Raw genomic sequence first — 20912 nt, forward strand, 5'->3', positions numbered from 1 at the left:
TAGAGTCACTTTTTACGCGGGAGATACGTGGCGCGTAGAAAAAACGCGAAAAAGAAAACCGCGAAAATTCCACAAGTCAAGATAGCGATATAGTGTATTCGACAAAGTTTTAGATCTTGTTAAAATATAAATTTTTGTTGAAGACATAGTTTTTGGAATATATGTCATTTTTGTATGAAGACATGAATCTTCATACAAAATGTTTTGCTCGTAACATTTTTGTGTGTAAATTCTCATGTTTGACATGTTCTTGACATGTTTCCAAATAGAGAAAAGTTAGCAGAGCATGTGAATCGCGAAAATTTATACATAAAAATGTTACGAATTAAACATTAATAGTATTTTTTCAAAGAAAAAAATTAAACAGTTGTTGTACGAAAAACTTTTTCCATGTAAATGTGCCTATTGTCCGATGTATGGAAAACTCGTTGGAAATTCTAAGGGCTGTTTATATCTATTTTTTTCAAAATTTTAAAAGCATATGTTTTCGAGAAAAATGAATTTCAATTCTCGAAATATTTTTTTTTTCAATGAAATTTATTTCCAAACACTTTTTTGATAATTTTAAAAGAAAACCTGAGTAATTTCCTACATTTCATTCTCTGACCATCTTGTTGTAGATGTTATAGTTTTAAAATTAAGACTTTTCGAAAAAAAGTTGAAAACTTAAAATTTAAAAAAAACCTATAAGAAAAATATCAGACCTACAAAATTTTAGTCATAGAATGGAATGTAAAAAATTATTTTGGTGTTCATTAAAAATTATCAGAAAATTTTTTGGAAAAAAATATCATTGAAAGAAAAAAATATTTCGAAAATTAAAATTCATTTTTCTCGAAAACATATGGTCTCAAAATTTTGAAAGAAATAGATATGAATTGCCCTTAAAATTTCCAACAAGTTTTCCATACATCGGACGATGAGCACATTCACATGAAAAATTTTTTCGAACAACAACGTTTTCATGTTTTTCTTTGAAAAAATGCTACTAATGTTCAATTCGTAACATTCTTTTTGTATAAATTATCGCGTTTTAAACTTTTCTCTATTTAGAAAAAATGTCAAGAACATGTCAAATGTGAGAATTTACACACAAAAATGTTACGAGCAAAACATTATTTTTTTCAGGAGTCTTCATACAAAAATGACGAATATTCCAAAAACTATAAAAGATAGAAAGTTGATGTCTTGTACAAAAGTTTATATTTTAACAAGATCTAAAACTATGTCGAATACACTATATCGGTATCTTGACTTTGAACAAAATTAGGTTAAGTTGTATTTTTTTCAAAGAAAACATGAAAAAGTTGTTGTTCGAAAAACTTTTTCCCTGTAAAAGTGACCATCTTCCGATGTATGGACGACTTGTTGGAAATTGTAAGGGTTGTTCATATATATATTTTTGGAAATTTAAAAAAAAATACGGTTTTGAGAAAAATGAATTTTGATTTTTAGAATAAGTTTTTTGTCAGCAAAATTTTATTCCAAATTGTTTTTTTTGTTGTTTTTTTTTGTGAAAATTGAAACAATGTCCTACATTTCATCCTTCGACAAGAATTTTGTAGGTATCATAGTTTTTAAATTATAAATTTTTGTAAACAATGAAGAAGAAAAATTTGACTTTTTCCAAAAGGTAGACTAATTACTTTTCGAACATTTCAAGTACGCAAAGTTGCTTAAGGGGGTATTCTAGTCTAGAAATCTGAAAAAATCGAAATTTTTTTACCATATTTCTGTAGTTTAGGCATTCAAGAATATACTCTAGAAAGGACTTATCGAAAATCCTTTTATTTACCTAGTTAGAGCCATCTTAGTGATGTGGTATCTAACCTGTTACGGCCATCACAATGAACTTCAAACGCGTTTCTCTCGGAACTAGTTTTTTTCTAACTGGCGTACACGATATCTCAAGTTCTACTGAACCGATTTATGTCAAATTTATATGAAAATAATCTGCATACATCTCTCTATCGCATGAACCAATAAAAAACTTTTTAATTTTACTATTTTTAAAAAATCGGTAAACGCAAAAAAAAACGTTTTAAACAGCATTTTTGTTTTCAAACGGCCGCCATTTTGTTAAAACCCATGTTTTTGACTTGTCCGAGGTTCATGCCATAGCGACATCTTTACTGATTCAGAATCTGTTCGATTTTTTTGTTTCAGATAACCAGAAGGACTGGAATCGTGTACGCCATGGCACAACTTTTTTTTGAACACCCTCACTTCACCAGCATGTAACTATTCTAATTATGAATATTTTTTTTCCGTCCTATTTTTGTTTTATTGTTGAAAGATAGATAAACGAATAATGATATAATGGATAGTAAAAATATTCTTTGTTTTATTTTTACGGAGTTCGAAAAAACGTCCGAAATTCGTGTCTCTACACTAGAATACCCCCTTAAATGACCCATGTTTTTACACCCACAACGTTTCTATACTATCTGAGATGGTGATGCCAATTCCTAAGACGAGTTGGCATGAAATTCGTCAATCATGATATCTGTCTCATCTTTTATTTCTCTGCTTCTAATCAGTGATACAATATGAACTAATTTCGTGAAAACTCACATCAATTAGCACATTAAATCTGCTTACACTAGCGTCACTTTCTACGCGGTTGATACGCGTCGGGTAAAAAAACCGCGCAAATTCCGAAAATCGCTTAAAAACAAACCGCGTAAATCCCTTAAATCTCGTAGAAAAACCGCTTACGAAAACCGTGTAATAAGCGGCTTCAGTGTACAACAAAATATCGAAGGGGGGTGTTTTGTGATATGAAAGTTTTTAATATTTAATTCAATGTTGAGTAAGAATTTTTAACAGTAAATTTAAAATGTTATTTTTCCTAAACGGTTCATTTATTTTCCGACAACTTTATCAAACATTATATTTTGATCAAACATCTGGATTTTGAGTCAATATTTTTGGTAAGAAAGATGAATGATTTTGAGCCCGCCCTTTTAAAAAATCAGTCGCCATTCAAATTGGTCATATGATAATGAAAATTATGATTTCAGATAGTTTCCATCATAAGTACCAAGTTTCAAAAAAATCTGAGTGAGTCGGATCAACGGCTGGCCGATTTGAGGTGGAATTGCTCAATATTTGAAATTACAGATAAACCATATGACAACCTCAAGAAAAATTGAATGAGTTATTCCTTGAAAAAATAATCATAATTAAGTAAAATTCACATCAAACAACCACAACAATTCAGGACTACATTCGAACGTGATGACTGAAACCATGTATTCTACACCCAAACTAGCGTTGCCAGAAAGCATTTCATCTTCAGCAGAAAAGATACCATTTCGTGTCCTGAAGCGTCAAATGAGCAAATAAAATCACCTGTCTCAAAAGCTTACAAATGTTTGTATGTATGAGAGCAGACATTTCTTTCTTCTTTCTTTTTTCATCTCTTTTGGTTTTGCACTCTAAAAAAAATCCAAACGATGTCAATGGGGATCGAACCAAGGCCGGCTAGAATGGAAGACTGTTTTACACGACCATGCTATCTACATAGCCACTGGTACTATTGCATGAAAGCGTGATAATATTACACCTCATTATAAAATGAAGTTGGAAAGTGTTTTCTAATAGTAAAAAGGAGAGCATAAAGGAGATCTATATCCATCTCGGTATGGGCCTTGTATTTGGCAAACTATACGGAGAGCTTTAATACGTGCTTATTTGCAATGTGTCTTCTGTTTCGCTCGCTCAAATTGATCTTATACTGAAATAGCGTATCTTTATATATAAAAGAAGGATTTTCCCACGTACGTGTAAAATATCATCACGGGAGAACGGCTGATCAGATCTACGCCATCCATATATTTTGCGAGTTTATCTTCACCCAAATTACAATGATAGATTACTTTGGAAAATATTTAAGATGATCAGAAAAAAATGACTATGCGTTTCTTTATATATAAAAGAAGAATATCTATATATATATAAAAATGGAGTGATATCTATGTGTCTTTCTGTCTGTCTGTTTCTTACGGACTCGGAAACTACTGAACCGATCGACATGCGAATTGGTATGTAGGGGTTTTTGGGGTCGGGGAAGGTTCTTATGATATTTCCAGACCCCTCCTCCCTCTCTAAGGGGGGCTGTCATACAAATGATACACAAATTTCTTCATTACTCGAGAGTTAAACAAGCAAATGAAACCAAATTTGGCATGTGGAGATTTTAGGGTGCAATAAATGTTTTTACGGTGGTTAGACACTCCACCCCCCCCCCCCCCTCTTTGAGAACGAGCTACCATACAAATGAAACGCAAATTTCTGCATAACTCGAAAACTAATCAATCAAATGGAGCCAAATATGGCATGTGGAGGTTTTTGAATATGAGAAATGTTTCTATGATGGTATGACACCCCTCCCTCCTCTGAAATGGAGAGGGGGTCCCGTAAAAAGAATACACATATTTCAACCAAACATGACAAATGATTTCACGCACGCAGATATTCTTCTATCTATATAAATAAAAATGGATCACGAAATGTTGATAAGAGCAAAACACGAGAAAGGAATTGTCCGATATAGGATTGTCTTTGCTCTATCATATTTTCTGTATCAAACATTTATTCCATGTAACGGAAAAACATGTTATTTGCAAGTAGTTGAAAAATCTTGAACGAAGATTGTGTCTGAAAATAATCTGATATAAAATTGACGATTTTAGAAGTACTAGGAATTTTATACTAAAAGGTAATTTTAAAGGGTAGATTAGAAAATCAATTAATGAACAGTTCTGCGATTGGACCTGTGAACGTGCGCTTAGTAAAAAAAGATAAAGTGAATGTGATAAAGAAAAATAAATTTTGGGCGGGACGAAGTTTGCCGGGTCAGCTAGTATATTATACAAATAACATACAAGTATTGGGGAGCAGCGTATTTTCTGTTATTTTTAGGCTTTAGGCCTGTAATAAATCGTGAATAAACATGTGTTAGAAATCATTTTGGGATTAAAGGTAATGCATTTCCTCGTGTAAATCTCGTGGACTACAACGTCTGTCTTTGTGGAAATGGTTATTGATAATTACGCTGTCAGAGATATTTTCCGAACATCCTTTAGAACCGAGGGAGACTACCTTATGCATTTTTCTTTTGTTCTCTTGATACTTGTTAGATTGACTTGAGATAAAATTGGGTCATCGAGGTTTTTAGTTTTTATTCACAGTTTACACTTCTCCTATAGTGCTAGTCGATTTTATGTTCCAGGGGGGGGCCTCGGATAATTATTTTATTCTTCTTAGCTCTCATTTTTCTTTATTAGTTCATTTGTCTTGTCCCTCGTCAGCAGTTAGTCAAAAAAAATGCCAGAATTTATTTAAAGTCGGCCAGCACACAGGTTTGGTCCAGAAAACCAAAGGAACATATATTCATATATCGTTGACAAATACTAAAAAAGTATATTTATATGTTTCGAAAGGGAACTGAAGAAACAGCATTACACTTCAACAATTAAAACCATAAAAAAGGGACGTTGAAAACTGTAAATAAACGTCCACTGTAGAATATTTTTCAACAGATGATTATTGAAGAAAATTTTCTAAATTTCACAATCACTTCGTTTGTAGTTCGGAAACCGTGTGAGCTATACAGAAATAATGTGCGAAATCTTTGTCACGTCACGGTGAAACGGCCCGTGTACTTGATATCAGATTATTTGCAACTGTGCTTGGAACAATCAAATACAGTTGCTATATTCATCCTTCTGAATCCTGCCATGGTATAATAAGATGGGCGCAGATCGATTGTATGCTTCCATCGGTTGATTTTAATGTCGATTTTATTCCCAATGCACCTTTGGGCATGTTCGGGCTCCGTTTTCTTGGCCTGTTCCAACCTGGTATCAATTCGTACAATCAAAACCGTTCCATTCAAATTGCACCCTTTGAATTCGCACTCGAAGCCTACCATCATCTTCGTTACATTCGATTATCCCCGTGCAACCCAACAGAAAATATCATGTAATTCATAGGAGAAACCCCCGAAATACCCTGCTCGCTCCCCTGTCCCGGCTAGAGCCAACCATTGACTGCGTCGCACTTTATGACCACGTTGACTAATTTCAATTTAAGAAAATATACAACTATCAACAATCTCGACCCTAGATCGACCGGTATGGTGTTTTGCCTAGCCGTCCCGTGCTGTGAGTGTGTGTGTTTGTCATACGTGGACGTGGACGGTGAGCGAACAGATCTAGGTCTTCGACTTCTGCTCGACCCGCCGAAGGTTGGGGTGAAGGAAATGCTAACATAAATAAAAAGCCCCCGCCACTGCCCATAAGACGGTCAAATTGGCGCGCGAGCAAACACTTTTAATGCGCTGTTTTTCTCCGACTGTCTTGTTCCTTCAGCAGCTCTCAAGATTTACATATATGAGCATTCATGGCGAGTGGAGTGAAAAATGCGGCGCGATTTTTCATTTCATAATATTATTTTAATAAAACGGCTTTGATCGGTCGGTGATCTAAATTGCAGATAATATCTCGCGCTGGCCCATTCATACATATTATGTGCCTGATTGAATCACAACGGTTGCAGATAGAACGTCCTGAACAATTTAATGTGTCTTGCAGGTCCGAATGCAGGGTCGGATTCGTTTCAGTGGGGAATTGAAAGCTTGCCTCTTGGAACTCCAGATCCCTACCTGGGTATCACGGCATTCGATATGGAACGTAGCTTTTTTTTCACGTTGGCGTTTTGAACACCATGTGGGGAAACAATTTGTGAGATTTCTCCAGAACCACACGGCGGTGCAGTTGGGTTAAGCCCTAATGGCTAATGACAGATCTCGATTCCGCATTGAAATGCGCATTATGCAATGCTCATCAACGCAAAATGCATCTGTTTGATAGAAAAGTTTTACGCCTAATGATTCATACTGCCCGAAGCGAAATGAAAAATCTTTCTTTCGCTCTCCTTTTCCATTTCTCATCGGTTTCAAGTGCTGTTCGGTTTTTTTTCGCAAATCAGATGGAAATATTCAAATCGAATGCATGGTGTAATGAAATGTGGCGTCAACGCGAATCGAGTGCACGAATTGAAGCACTTTCAGTTTTAATGGGAAAAGTTTGCTGAAATTTCGCACTTTTTGATGGTTTGTTTTGGTGAATTTTTTTTGTCGGATAATGGAAAATGAGAAACGTATTGACCTAAATGGAACTGTGTCGACACAAATGGATTTTTCTTTCTCAATGTTGTGCCATTTTTGGATTATTGGGTAGATGAGTAGAACTTTTCTCATTTACTACAAGTGCTGCTTTTTGACGGTGTTTCAACATGCACTTGACGATTGTGTTTTATATAAGGGATCAAAAACTATTTTTCAAAGAATCTTCTCGATTTCACGAAACGGTTCTATTAAGTCCGTTTTACGTCAGTGAAATAAGTATCTGATGTAGAGCGAGTAAAGTCGATTTTGAAACAACGAATAAAATATTTTTCGAATAATCCACCTAAAAAGTTTCAAACGACCAATTATTTCTCCCGCTGATTACTATAACGAGCTGCAAGCTCCTCCCTAATTTTTCTTCAGTTCCAATTATCCGCAATCAATCAGCTGCATTGATTGCTCCGAAGAGTATTTCACAAACCTAAACGAGTTATGAAGAAAAAACATTTAAAACAGGGAGAATTGAATCAACTTTCTCCTAAAAATTTATGAGGTCTGTTATTTGGGAATTGTGCACAGATATAATGAAGCCCCAGCTACTCATATGTATCACCTGTTTTCCGTTTTGTTTCGCTCGTATCTTCGTTGGACAGTTAGTTCATAATTCCACCAATTGCGTCTGTGTTTTCTTCTTTTACTTGTTGACTTACCCGATGTTTCCACGTACCAACTAGATTACATTTTGACATAAGGTAAACTACTGGGAACGAGAATCATAGAGAAATCTTTTACCTATCTTCCAGCTGCAATTTTATTAATTGAAAAAGGGTATTAGAAAAGTTATAGGTCCAAGTTGTACGGAAGAAATTAATTATTTTACTCAAAATTGAAAAAAAGTTTTTTGATAGGACTCGAAACACATTCTCGAGATAGTACTTATTCGATATAGAATATTTTTTTCTATCTTTAGCAAAATTTCCATCGGTCGGAATAGGGTCTATGAAAAGTTATAGCCCAAAACCTATACAACTTGAGAGATGAACCAGCCTTCGGCTGAAAATCTCTTAAATAAAGAAAGAAAAAAAAGCCTATACAACTTATTTGAGGAAAATTAATCAATTTAAAGAAATTTTAAAAAAGTTATTTGAATGGACCCAAAACACATGTTTGAGATAATACTCATTGTATAGAGAATACTTTTATCCATTTTTAGCCAAATTTTGTTGGCCGAAAAAATAGTCTGAGAAAAGGTATAGGCCGAAATGTATACAAGTTGTGGGAGGGAAATTAATAAATTTAACGAAAATAGAAATAGAACTTTTTCACACACGAAAAACAAGAAGAGGGTTATATCTGTGATATAACCACAAGGTAGACGAAGGACTACCGTTGGCTCGGTAATAATTTATTTTAAATTGCATCTGAATCATCTCTTAATTAATGAATGAATGAATATTTTGCTGCTATTTTGCTGAAAGTTTTTCTTTTTAGTGTGTGGGTGGATGAGTATAAGTATGGAATTGTTATTAACATAAAATTCAATTCTTTCGAACTTGTTGGTGGTCCCTAAACGAACCGATGGAATTTGAGTGGCTGAAGATGTTTGATACGTGATTTATTTTTGTTTTCGTGAGAATAACACGAGATTTTTCATGATCACTCCATGCGCAGAAACTGGGGGCGTCATTTCACGGTAAAAAAGGAATACAGTCTATATAACCTTGCATAAAGTTCATTTCGTTTTTATCGTGATGTGGCAATTTTTAATGACTGTTCCATGCGAAAGCAGAACAGAAACTGATGTTATTGGATTGCATCACGAGAACACAAAGCAGTGTTGCCACATATACAGATTTTTCTGTAAGGATACAGGTTTTCAGCATGTTTTTTCACCAAGAATCTGTATATACAGATTACAGATTATTAGATAACCATACAGATTTCATACAGATTTTGTAACAAGATAAACTTATTTTTAAATATATTTGATCATTTTTCGCAACAATTAACAAACTCAATCAGACGATTGGAACAGTACTGAACAGAACTATTTTTGCTACTGTCAAATGTATAGTAGTGATAGAAATTTTATTTTTTCGCAATATAATGCGAACAAAACAAAAGTTTGAAACCGTCTCGCTACAAAAACTGTGAACACAATTATCAAATAGAAATTATTTGTTAGAATCCGAGAGGAAGCGCCTCAGTACAGTTGTTAAATGACATCAACGTTGAATTCTGCAAAACCATGTATAAACACCCAGAGAAAAGTGAGTATTATATGAATGTATATAACGCAAAACTAAATTAAAAAAGCTCTTTCCGTCGGTTTTCCCTAAAAATACATTTTTTTTTCTTATTTGGCATTATTCTCTATGTATCTAAAACTCTAAATCTAAGATATTACACATTTTCGATCAAACTTTTTACATATGCCTCAAAAAATAATCTTATTCAGAAAACTACTGGCAAGATATACCAGTGATCACGAGCTTCAAAATATGGCTAAGCAGAATATATTCACTTTACTACAAGTACTTAAATCTAACGCAAAAGTCTTACAGATTCCAATACAGATTTTCTAAGTTCTCTACAGATAAAAAAGATTTTTTAGCTTGAAAATACAGATTTCAATGTAGCAACATTGGCACCAAGTCATGGGTGCAAATATTCCTTCGCTGGGACGCATTCACACGCAAACAATTTTTTTACGACTGTTCCATGCGAAAGCAGAATAGAAACTGATGTGAGTAAAAGTACTCACGCCTTACATGTGTCCGCTATGGTTTCCCAAACTCTAATGCAAGCGAGCAAAAGATATCACAGCTTGCATGTATTCGCTATGACGGTTTCTCCAGGTGCCTAGATTTTGCATCCGTGCTCGGGTACACATTGCGATCGCCAATCATCATCAATGAGTTAGATTGTATTGATTTCAATAGCTTGCTTTCAAGCAATTTTTAAGCTATTGAAACGATTTTTTGGACCAATAAGTGACAATCATATAACTCGTTGACATTTTATCTTTCGGATGAAGTGATTATCATACCACTCCATTCAGCCGGTAAAGAAGTATTAACGTTCAAAACCTTGTTTCGAAACTTTGAACTTACACCCCGGTACAGAAATAAAAGACGTAGTCCTATGTCAAAAAAAAAAATTGAACAAACAGAGTGCGAAGTCGAAATTTTGAGGCGATTTTTGAAATGCTTTAAAATCGTGAAATATGAACGCATGAATATGGGATATTAATCACTTGAAAGCATAATTTACATGAATTTACACGGAATATTTTGCAGAGATATCTGTATTTCAATGTACGTAGATGTAGTGGGCAAAAATATCGGGAAGAAATGAGAAATCGATTTCTTTCTGTTTTTTTAAAGATAGCAAATCCAATTAACGTTATCAAATATCTTTCATTTGATTTCTATAACGTTGTTGTAGGACCATTCAGTACTGAGATATTATTGCAGGAACGAGAAACTTCGAATTCGTATTTGATAATAAATCCTTCAATAAATAATCATTTTGAAAAATTTTATAAATTCTTTGAGTATTTTCTCAAATTTTCATTTCCAATCCTATTGAGAATGGTGAAAAAAGGAAAAACTCATTTTTTCACTATAGCTCTTATAGTAAACCATATAGCAGAATTATTTTATTATTATCTGAAAAAAATCTCACATATCTATAAACGTAGGAAGACATTTAAATATGAATTATATTAGTACTGAATCTCTAAATCCTCAAAAAAAAAACTCAATATTTCAAGATTTTTTTTTAGAAATTTTTTACTTCCTTTTTACTTTTTACTTCCTTACCCAACCAGACCCTTTCCCCGTACAACTCGTGAACGTTTTGACCAATAACTTTTCTCATACCCTTTTCGGACCAATGAAAATTTGGCTAAAGATGAATAAAAATATTCTTTATCGAATGAGTACTATCTCGAGAATGTGTTTTGAGTCCTTTCAAATAACTTTTTTCAATTTTCTTTGAATTAATTTATTTCACCTATACAGTTGTACAGGTTTTGGCCTATAACTTTTCTTAGACTCTTTTTCGACCAATGAAAATTTGGCTGAAGATAGATATAAATATTCTCTATCGAATGGCTATTATCTTGAAAATGTGTTTTGGGTCCTTTCAAATAACTTTTTCCAATTTTCTTTGAATTTATTAATTTCTCCCATACAAGTTATATAGGTTTTGGCCTAAACCCTTTTTCGACCAATGAAAATTTGGCTAAAGATAGATAAAAATATTCTCTATCGAATGAGTGTTATCTCGAAGAAGTGTTTTGGGTCCTTTCAAATAACTTTTTTTCACTTTTCTTTAAAATAATTAATTTCTCCTATACAACTGGGCTATAACTCTTTCTCATTGTGGCTGCAAGATAGGTAAAATATTTTTCTATCAAACACCTTCGATAACTCTATTCTAACAACTTTTTTTGATTTTCAAAATTCTGTATATTTTCTTATATTGACCGCTCACGTTTCAGTCTGTAACTTTTCTCTGTCACGGTCAAGAAAAAAATGAACTATGTGGAAAGATGAATGATTCAATTCTCTATCTAATGGGCATGATTTTGAAGGTTGTTACTTGATAAACAATCAATTTATTTCAATTGAAATATGAAATATTCATTATTCATTAAATCCAGCAATACGTTGAACAGAAACTTGCACGCAACAAAAACTTTTATCCGCTAAACTTTTATCCGATAAGTTCACACATAGAGGCGAATGAACTGCAAACTTTAAAGCCTCTTAAAAACTTGCAAGCAAAGCAAGCAACTTCACACAAGTCAAAGCGTGCGCTCCTAGGCGTATGTCCTACAGATTTCTTCCCAGTCCTTAAAGTGTTAAGCGCTTACGAATATAACTTCAACTACTAGAAAATATTTACATATCACACCGTGAAAAATTAGCGTTCCTATATAATTAGAAGGCCTTTATCTAAGTTATGAATCACAGAATTCCACAAAATCATGTTATATTTGCTCAAAATTAACATGATTTTGTGGAATTCTGTGATTCAAGTTTCTTTCATCGTGTCGTGATTTTAAATCCGGACACTTTTTCAATCATGCTTCGAAATCCGGACACTTTTGCTTTTACATCCGGACACGTGTTTGCTTTGCAATTCTTTGAAAAAAAATTATTTATTATTTATAATTTTTCATAGGTAACTGTGTTCTACTAGTCAAGCCCTTTCGTTTGATACCCATATTGTTTTAGAGAAAATATCAAATCCCTCATTTTATAGCAGCCTCCATTTTGGATTTTCCAGATCATGAAATACGCAGTTTCATAATGACTGCACATAAAAGTGTGTTCCAAATTTCAGATCAATCGGTCAACAGGAAGAAGGTTGAATTTCTATGAATGTGGGACCGCGCTAAATTTTTTTAAAGTTACCCACGTACATACAAACGGATCATATAATCGACCCCGTCCTGTATACCGGAGAGTTTTGCGGTTTCCCGGATCGAAAATCTTTGCTGCACACTCCATACTCCATATCAAGACTTCTAACATACCCTTATGCAACTCCTTCAATGAGAAATTTAATCGTCAACTTTTGACCGTCCGGATTTAAAATCATTTTCTGAATGTGCTTTTCATTCCGGACATGGGTTTGTGAAATTCACATTGATTTTTTATTTTTGACATTTTTTTGTTAACAGTTAGGTACTATGTACTATGTTAGGTACTATGTATGCACATCAATTCAACATGCAAAAAATGTCATGGTTTTGGCATGATATTGAATGTAATGAAAAAGTGTCCGGAATAAAAAGCGTCCGGATTCAGAAGCATCACTGTATGAAAAAAACTATTAACAGAAGGAACTGATTTCAGGGTTTATCGAAGAACGCAATTCAGATCTTATGTGTAAGGTTACATAAACAGGTTGACTCGTTCGTCGCCCATCACCCATATATGGGTGGCGGGTGTTGAGTGGGATTTTAAAAGAAATTAACTGGAATGGCCACATAAAATTAAAAACATAAAATATATATATTTTTCTACCGCTCTTTTAAAATATTCATACTTTTGATGGTTTGTCCTCATGATTCTTGTGTATCTTAAAATTATATGATATATGTATTAGGTCGAAGAAAAAATATTTTCAGGAGTTTTATTATCCAATTATCTCTTTTTCTTTAACTAAATACCAATAATGCTTAAAATACACAATAGTAATAACACAGAGACATGCACACATTTATGTTTTCTGGAATGTTGAAGCAATTCTTTGCTGTTCAATATATTGTGTATATTGGTCTAAAAACCAAAAAAAAAAAAAAGTTTTCACTGAGATGAAAACCAGACCGAAAAATTGAACATTCGTTTGGTGCGGGAGATACCAAGGCATTTTTACAGTTCAAAAACTTTCCATCATTAGTTTGACACTGCCCGTCTTACCCACATTAATAGCTCTCTCACCCCGACAGCACAGTTTTTCGATAAGGCACAATTTTTGACTCACAGATAAATTCATTTAATCGTTACATTACATTCCGTCGCCTCGAGACTACACATGACCGCATTGTTTACGTAGGACTACGAAATTATTATCGGTGAGATCAAACATAATAGGAAGTTGGGAATAAACTACAATAAATACAATAAATTTTCACCTTCAGTTTTCCACCGAGGAACGTTCGAAAGCACGAAAATTAATTGATTGATAGATAAATGTAGGATAACAGTAGAGCAGCAAAAAACTTAAGCTTCTAACGGTATCCGATAACAGAACGGAGACGCGAACTGTTACTTCGCGTCTGATTGTTTGTACTTTCAGTGAAGAATCTATTACGCAAATGTCGTTCGACAAAAAAGCTCTATGCTTTTTTATTGAAGCAAAATAAGCTACCCTATGTATTCGAAGTTCGATGGGGAGAAAATTATGGCGCAATTTCTCAGAAAGGGCTGATTCAGATTTTTCCACCAACACGAATGAACAGTTGGAAATTCAACGAAGTACCCCTGGATCATTCACTGCCGTTTTGGCACCGAAACCTATATAAATCAGTCATGATGATTGGGTATTTCAACAGGATGACGCATCAGTTGTTAAAAGTCGGAAATCCTTCACATGGTTTATTGAACTGAAGCTTAAGTTTTTGGATTACTCTGCTCATTTACAAGTTCAAAACCCAATAGAGAACTTATGCGGTGTAATCGTACGAAAAAAGACATAGCTAACAGACAGTATGAGAGTTTTAAAAAGCTTAAACGTGCAGCTTCCTCTGGGGGAGTGAGATACAAGCTTGATCGAAAGCACTCCAATTAGGTTGGTTGAATTGGTTGAAGTCAAAGGACGAGCTACGAAAAAATGATTTTTTGTCAGATTCTATTGTTATGAAACATTGCGATATTCGTTTCGTTCTATTGTTATGAAACATTGCGATATTCGTTTCTTGAATGTTTCGCGCCTGAACAAAACAATAAAGTTCAACAAACAAATAAAGAATTATAAACGATAATAGCATATTATTTTTATCACATCAACCGAGCTTGAACATCTCTGGAAACTCAAAAATAATAGAGTGGCTCTAATGTTCTGACACGTACAACATCATGAGAGAACCTTTAAAAAATTCATATTCACCCTGTGACTCAATCACTGCCGCTAAAACAAAAGTGTTATCCTTCGTATAATTACTTCGAAACTTCAGAAAATCGTTGCATGATTGATTTGTGCGGACTGTCAACGGACGTTAACATTAATTCAATTTATTCAGTTCCTTCCTATAAATTTATCTAAAAAAATGATACTGAAATTAGTGATACATTTGAGCTTACATAGTAAAACCTGTTTTTGTGCGAATTTTTTTGTGCAATTTTCTGTTCTTGTGCGGTTTTTTGTGCAATTTTTTTTGTGCGGTATATGTAAAGAAGCATATTTGACGAAGTTATCGTCCATTTAGTTTTTTTCGATGGTTTATATGCATTTCAGTGCAAAAAAAGCATATTTGCGTCTCAATCATCCACTTCTGAAATCATTCGCCTCCTCTCATCAAATGCTCTAAGTTTTTCTAAGTTTTTGCATGACATGATTTCTAATAGCAACACGTTTCGATATGCAACTAAAAGCACAAAACAGACACGCGCAACCGAAAAGGCATAGTGTCCCATCACAAAGCAGGCAAACAAAAGAAATTTAACGGTGAATGGCGTGGATTTGAGTCATTTTCTTGGGGGAAACTTTTTTTATGCGGTCCCTATCTACCGTACAAAAAAAGTTTTTTTCAAAATGTGTACCGAACACGATTTGTTAAAGCTGCTGGTGAAGTTTTGCACGATTTTTTATGCGACTTTTTTGTGCGGTCCCTATCCCTCGCAAAAATTTTTGCTGCCTGTAATGTACATCGCCCTAAGCCCTATGTTGTCACCCACGAAAATCAACGCTGCCAGAGTTCAATAATGTGCGCAAAATGTTAACAAAGATGTCTACATTGCAAGATTTGATGCTTTTAGCGCCTCATTCACATCGCATACATTCAAATGGATAAAAATAGCTTTTACAACCGGGCATAAGGCCGCCAAAAACTGGATACTGGATGAGTTCTAAAAGAGTTGCTAGGGATATATGTTGATAAGCCTCCATCGAAACGTGTCACAAGAAATGTTGGAAACATTGATAGTCGTTTTCTGTCAATGTGGACATTTTACTCAGAAACATCCGGAATCTGTTTGAATATCATAAAAAGATTTGAGACTTTTTTATGTACAATAGCGAGCAAAGTGGAAATGGACTTTTTAAAATTTGAAGCGTACGCAACAGAATTCGACTTCGGCTACAAGGGGGTATCGATATCGGAATGAATTTCTGCATAACTCGAATCAAGCATATGAAAACAATTTTGGCATGTGGAGGTTTTAGGGTACCATTCAAATGAAACACAAATTTCTGCAAAACTCGAAAACTAAACAATTGAATGGAGCCAAATTTGGCATATGAAGGTTTTTGAATATGAGAAATGTTTCTATGATGGTATGACAATCCTCCCTACTCTGAAATGGAGAGGGGGTTCCATAAAAATAATACACATATTTCAATCAAACCTATTCCAACCAACCAAACATGATAATTGATTTTTTGTTTAATTTGATAAAACGCACTCCTATATCTTCTTCTATCTATATAACTAAAAATGGATCACCAAATGGGTAGATAAGAGCAAAACTCGAGAAAGGAATTGTCCTATTTAGGGTTGTCTTTATTCTATCATATTTTCTGTATCAAACATTTATTTCATTTAACGGAGAAACATGTTATTTTCAAGTGGTTGAAAAATCTTGAACTAGAATTGTGTTTGAAAATAATCTGATAATATACGCACGAGTTTCGGTAGAAGTATTTTATAGTAGAAGGTAATTTTAAAGGGTAGATTAGAAAATCAATCAATGAACAGTTCCTATGAACGTGCGTTTAGTAAAAACACGTGAATGTGCTAACGAAAAATAAATTTTGGGCCGGACGAAGTTCACCGGATCAGCTAGTGATAAATAAAATGGTGATGACAAAATTTAAAAATAATGCGGGAGACTTTGCCTTTTCATTTATAGAAATTGGTGTAAACAAAACTAACATGTCTTCTTTTCTTGTACAGGAAACGTACAAGTAAAATGTCATCTTTCCAATAACGTTTATCGAAAACAAATATAGAAAAGCCTTAGATGTGGCATTCAGGTAAATGTTGCATCCGAAAAAATTTTTCATTCAGGCAAATGTTACATTTAAATGAATGAGAGGGAGAAGAGAGAAGGAAACTGACATTTTTCGAAGATTGTTGGTTTCTTCGGATCCTGTTTTGCTCAGTATTTAGCACAACAAGCTAATACTAAAAAAATTCCGAAGTCCAGAACTTATTATTGTATATTGATTGAATAATTATGACAATTATGATAATGCCGACGATAAAGACGATAGTGAAGATGATGATGGTAAGTGGGGTAAAATATAAATCCCCTAAAGGAATGTTGTAATGAACGTGATACATTATTTAAAAAAAATCCATACATTACGTCTATTTAAACGGATTTATCTAAACTCTTTTACCAGTAGTTTATTCGGGAATCGCAAAATGGGCGAGCAAAATCTAATGAAACTTCTAACTTCTCAGGAACAAAACAATAAGAAGAGTCGCCAATAAGTCCGAAGTAGCTTTGGGAAGCTGGCCAACAGCTGTAATAATAGAATGTACGAATGTCTGGCTCAAAATAAATTATAGCCATGCTAACATCTGAATTTTCTCAGACAGTCAAGCGACACTTAAAACACTTAAAGCTTCCAAGATTTCTAGTTTCTACTTTCTACCCTTCGGAATGACTCTATTTTAAAAAAAAAATAAACCACTCACTTTTATCTTCGTCCAAACCCAAAATTTCTCTATGTCTGTTTACGAATGCGATGCTCAGACTATTGTAGACTTCGATAACATATTAAGTGATAACTAAAAACAGCTTTTTCTGATTTTCCCTCGGTGCCAAATATTGACAGTGACACAATAACCTGTCATACATCTTTTATTTTGTTAGATATAAAAGTGAAATGTTTAACAAAGTTCTAGAGGAATAAAAAAATTACAACTTTGTCGAAGTATGATTTTTTCTATAATGTCTGTATTTAGAGATACAGGCCGTTTTAGAAATGAAAACATTGTATTTGACTTAATGTTATCGATTTTAAAATGAAATTTTCTATTCTACAAATCTTCTTTTTTGACTTTCATTCAAATCTATATTATGTTGCAGAATACGTAACGTTTATTTTCGGAAATCTGAATCTGTAATCTTTATTAGGAACTCAATATATAAATCTGCATTACTCTGATACATTTGTATTTAAATCTGAATTTGGCATTCGAAGAAAAATATGGATCAATTCCAAGCCACATCTAACCGGCTGATATGGCGACCGAGTTTTGCAAAACATTGTACTTATGATGGAAACTACCTTAAATCACAATTTTCATTATCATATGACCAATTCAAATTGCGACGGATTTTTTGAAGGAGCGATTCAAAATCATGTACCTTTCTTTAAAAACATCGAAACTCAAAATCCAGATGTCTGATTGGAATATAATGTTTGTAAAATTTGTTGGAAAATTTATGAACTATTTAGGAACAATAAAGTTTTTTTTGCTCCCGTGGCCGAATGGATAGCGTCCCACTTTTTAATTCCGGGGTTCGGGTTCGATTCCCGTTCTGGCCGGGAGATTTTTCATCAAAGAAAATTCTTCCGGCTTGCACTGTGGTCACGCGTATTCTAGAGCTTGCCACTCCAGAGTACACTTAAGGCGTGTTATTCGGCATGAAAATCTGAACCAAGTATTACTAATAAAAATGATGCAAGTAATGCTACGTCGAGAAGGCAAAAGTTCCATTGGAACGTTAGTATCATCCAAGAAAGTTTTTATTGCACTGTTGAAAACTCTTACTCAGAAATTGAAATGAGAATTTTTTCAATACCTTTCAGTAACTCTAATAAAGAGCGTATAATTTTCTTTCTCCAAGAAAATTGCTTTTTGGGCTCCCTAGAAACAGTAGGCGTGTTTGGTTTTGCTAGTTTGAATTTAGTCAAAGCAAAGATGGCGTCGAAACAGCACGTGCTCCGCGAACGCATTGTACGGTTCTACGAAACGGATTTCCAGCAAGGAAAAAAGTTCACGGTGGTACATGTCAGTACGGTATATCGTATCCTGGGTTCCCTGAACGTAGAGCGGAAGGTCGGAAGTGGTCGTCCGGTGACGATAATGACGAAGCAGAGGAAGACATCGTTAAAGAAGCTGTTTGACAACAAGGACGCAACCAGCAACGTATTGATCCATTGGACCCTCAAGATGGAAGGAATCGTCTGCAGGAAGAAGACGATGTCGCCGGAGTACAAGGAGGAGCAGATTGAGACGGTTAAATCACAGTGTCGGTGGATGACCAAAAAACCGCGGGACGTCTTTCGTTCTGGACGACGAAAGCTATTTTCCGCTGTCCAAAACGCATATTCCAGGAAATGATAATTACTACTCCAGCGACAAGTCATCCACACCGCCTGAAGTGAAATACAAGTTCAAGCACAAGTTTGAAAAAAAGGTTATGTTGTACATCGCCATTTCCGACCGGGGCATTTCAAAGCCTTGGTTTAAGCCGAGCGGTCTGGCAATCAACCAACAAATCTATCGAGAAGAGTGCCTAGATAAAATCCTACTGCCGTTCCTGAACGAGCATCACGCGGATGGGAAGTACGTCTTCTGGCCGGACAAGGCGTCTTCCCATTACGCCAAGAAGACGCTGGCATATCTTGAGGAGAAAAAGATACCGTTCGTGCCGAAAGATCGTAACCCAACAAACTTGCCCCAGTGCTGCCCAATAGAGGATTTCTTTGGCTCACTCATTGCCCTAGTGTATAAAAACAATTGGAGGGCCAAGGACACGACCAACTGACTACAAGAATCCGAAATTGTATTCGGAAAATGGACGTAAGTGCCGTACAACGTTCTTGTGAGAGCATCGCGACAAAGTTGCGTCGAACAGCTGATCACGGCCCTTACTCAAACATTCACTGACATTTTTTTGAAGAAAATACATTATGTTATTAATAAAAAATACTGAAATCGATGAAAAAAAAATTTTGTTTATGTGTGATTGAAAAAAAATTCATTTTTTATTTAACACCCGTTATTCAACAGTATCTGTTGATTATCTTTTTAAGTAAAACTCGAATTTTGATAGAAACTGATGTTTTTATGTGGAATAAATGAGTGCGGGTGAAATCGACACCCTGTCGGGTTAAAACCTTTAGAGAAACGAATGTAAACTTGTTACAATAAGCAAGTGATGGACAAATTCCTACTCCTGGTCCGGAGTAAACACGAGCGTTTTGATTCCAGCTTGGGTGAGCAACCACGGGGGTTGTGCCAATGAGCGTTGAAGCTCTTCCAAGCTGTTTTGTTGACAAGCCCTGTTCAACGTTGGTTTTGGCTGTTTTATCAATCCAGTTCTGTCGTTTTGTCTTCCAAATATAAACACAAGACATCTACAAAAAGCAAGGACGCATTTTTTCTGTCAGTGGAACACAAACCAGTTGTCGGTTTTACCCTGAATGAAGGTGTCAGTGTTACCTCGATTGGGCTCGAAATTTCAAAACAACGTTTTCCATCATCGATAATCAACAAAACCACCTACGGTCTCACAAAATACACTGAACAATGATCTAAGATTAATTAGGCTCACAGAAGTATCGAATTTTTCAAAATTTTCCGACTAAAACACTTAAACTCCACTAGCGAAATTTTACACGGACTAACTGCTGTTTGCTGACCGGTCCTGTTGTGTTGTTTGTTTTGACAGTAAAGCGACTTCCGCAGCTGTAGGGTGAATCGGAACGTTAAAAAGACAAGTGTGTACAGGGGACATTGGAAAATGTGCAAAAAATGTCTTCTAATTGGAAAAATAAGGATGTGTCGGATTTACCCTGATTTCCCTCTACCAAAATTTCCAATAATGTTGAGCGTACAGTACGAAGAACATCGAATACCATTGCACTGTATTTGCCTCTGATGCCCTCTGTACGAAAACATGTTTGAGGATCTTCATCAATCCGTTGATAGACGTTGAGCTTGGGGTGGACGTTGATACTTTTTTTTTCTTTCCTGTTATCCAGCTACTGAACCAATACCATAATCCTCAAATTTAATCAAATCACGAACGATTTAAAATGCCTGCTTGTTCATTGCAGTCCGTGAAGTTTGATAGAA

The sequence above is a fragment of the Toxorhynchites rutilus genome, chromosome 2 (assembly GCF_029784135.1).
Source record: "Toxorhynchites rutilus septentrionalis strain SRP chromosome 2, ASM2978413v1, whole genome shotgun sequence".
Lineage (NCBI taxonomy): Eukaryota > Metazoa > Arthropoda > Insecta > Diptera > Culicidae > Toxorhynchites > Toxorhynchites rutilus.